The sequence below is a fragment of the Anoplopoma fimbria genome, chromosome 21 (genome assembly GCF_027596085.1).
Source record: "Anoplopoma fimbria isolate UVic2021 breed Golden Eagle Sablefish chromosome 21, Afim_UVic_2022, whole genome shotgun sequence".
NCBI classification, from domain to species: Eukaryota; Metazoa; Chordata; class Actinopteri; order Perciformes; family Anoplopomatidae; genus Anoplopoma; species Anoplopoma fimbria.
The window spans coordinates 219,503-222,002 of record NC_072469.1 but is presented as its reverse complement, the minus strand read 5'-3'; the positions used below and the strand labels follow the sequence as shown (position 1 = coordinate 222,002).

Sequence of the window (2,500 nt, the reverse complement as noted above, 5' to 3'; positions counted from 1 at the left end):
TTGTTTTACACTCAACCACCTCCCTCCATGGGTCGTAGATAATGGTTACTTTTTGGTTATATATAGGTTCGTTTATTTGTCTTTAGATAATGGTTAGTTTTTGGTTATATATAGGTTAGTTTTTGGTTATATATAGGTTCGTTTATTTGTCTTTAGATAATGGTTACTTTTTGGTTATATATAGGTTAGTTTTTGGTTATATATAGGTTAGTGTTTGGTTATATATAGGTTAGTGTTTGGTTATATATAGGTTAGTTTTTGGTTATATATAGGTTAGTTCTTGGTTATATATAGGTTAGTTTTTGGTTATATATAGGTTAGTTTTTGGTTATATATATAGGTTAGTGTTTGGTTATATATAGGTTAGTTTTTGGTTATATATATAGGTTAGTGTTTGGTTATATATAGGTTAGTGTTTGGTTATATATAGGTTAGTTTTTGGTTATATATATATAGGTTAGTGTTTGGTTATATATAGGTTAGTGTTTGGTTATATATAGGTTAGTGTTTGGTTATATATAGGTTAGTTTTTGGTTATATATATATAGGTTAGTGTTTGGTTATATATAGGTTAGTGTTTGGTTATATATAGGTTAGTGTTTGGTTATATATAGGTTAGTTTTTGGTTATATATATAGGTTAGTGTTTGGTTATATATAGGTTAGTGTTTGGTTATATATAGGTTAGTGTTTGGTTATATATAGGTTAGTGTTTGGTTATATATATAGTGTTTGGTTAGTTAGTTTGGTTAGTGTTTGGTTATATATAGGTTAGTGTTTGGTTATATATAGGTTAGTGTTTGGTTATATATAGGTTAGTGTTTGGTTATATATAGGTTAGTGTTTGGTTATATATAGGTTAGTGTTTGGTTATATATAGGTTAGTGTTTGGTTATATATAGGTTAGTGTTTGGTTATATATAGGTTAGTTTTTGGTTATATATAGGTTAGTGTTTGGTTATATATAGGTTAGTGTTTGGTTATATATAGGTTAGTGTTTGGTTATATATAGGTTAGTGTTTGGTTATATATAGGTTAGTGTTTGGTTATATATATAGGTTAGTGTTTGGTTATATATAGGTTAGTGTTTGGTTATATATAGGTTAGTGTTTGGTTATATATAGGTTAGTGGTTAGTGTTTGGTTATATATAGGTTAGTGTTTGGTTATATATATATAGGTTAGTGTTTGGTTATATATATAGGTTAGTGTTTGGTTATATATAGGTTAGTGTTTGGTTATATAGGTTAGTTTTTGGTTAGTGTTTGGTTATATATAGGTTAGTGTTTGGTTAGTGTTTGGTTATTGGTTATATATTAGTGTTTGGTTATATATAGGTTAGTGTTTGGTTATATATAGGTTAGTGTTTGGTTATATATAGGTTAGTGTTTGGTTATATATATAGGTTAGTGTTTGGTTATATATAGGTTAGTGTTTGGTTATATATAGGTTAGTTTTTGGTTATATATAGGTTAGTGGTTAGTGTTTGGTTATATATATAGGTTAGTGTTTGGTTATATATAGGTTAGTGTTTGGTTATATATAGGTTAGTGTTTGGTTATATATAGGTTAGTTAGTTTTGGTTATATATAGGTTAGTGTTTGGTTATATATAGGTTAGTGTTTGGTTATATATAGGTTAGTGTTTGGTTATATATAGGTTAGTGTTTGGTTATATATAGGTTAGTGTTTGGTTATATATATATAGGTTAGTGTTTGGTTATATATAGGTTAGTGTTTGGTTATATATAGGTTAGTGTTTGGTTATATATAGGTTAGTGTTTGGTTATATATAGGTTAGTTTTGGTTATATATAGGTTAGTGTTTGGTTATATATAGGTTAGTGTTTGGTTAGTATATAGGTTAGTTTTGGTTTTCTATATAGGTTAGTGTTTGGTTATATAGGTTAGTGTTTGGTTATATATAGGTTAGTTAGTTTTGGTTATATATAGGTTAGTGTTTGGTTATATATAGGTTAGTGTTTTGGTTATATATAGGTTAGTGTTTGGTTATATATAGTTTGTTTGGTTATATATAGGTTAGTGTTTGGTTATATATAGGTTAGTGTTTGGTTATATATAGGTTAGTGTTTGGTTATATATAGGTTAGTGTTTGGTTATATATAGGTTAGTGTTTGGTTATATATAGGTTAGTGTTTGGTTATATATAGGTTAGTGTTTGTTATATATAGTTTGGTTATATATAGGTTAGTGTTTGGTTATGTATAGGTTAGTTTTTGGTTATATATAGGTTAGTGTTTGGTTATATATAGGTTAGTGTTTGGTTATATATAGGTTAGTGTTTGGTTATATATAGGTTAGTGTTTGGTTATATATAGGTTAGTGTTTGGTTATGTATAGGTTATTTTGGTTATATATAGGTTAGTTTTAGTTGTCTAGTCTGTTTTTGTTAGTTTTTGGTTTCCTTTGATCCATCGCGCTCAGTTGCTGCGTTTGATTCGCGCATCATTTCCTCCCTGTGTCTCACATAATTCCCTCTTTGC

The 2,500-nt window shown here is 27.4% G+C and overlaps 1 protein-coding gene across 1 annotated transcript in view; it reads left to right on the top strand.

The window, feature by feature from the left end:
- Positions 1-2,500, top strand: part of LOC129110897 (receptor-type tyrosine-protein phosphatase mu-like) — a 154,095-nt gene that overhangs the window by 145,107 nt on the left and 6,488 nt on the right. The gene's annotated exons all lie outside the window — the stretch shown is intronic.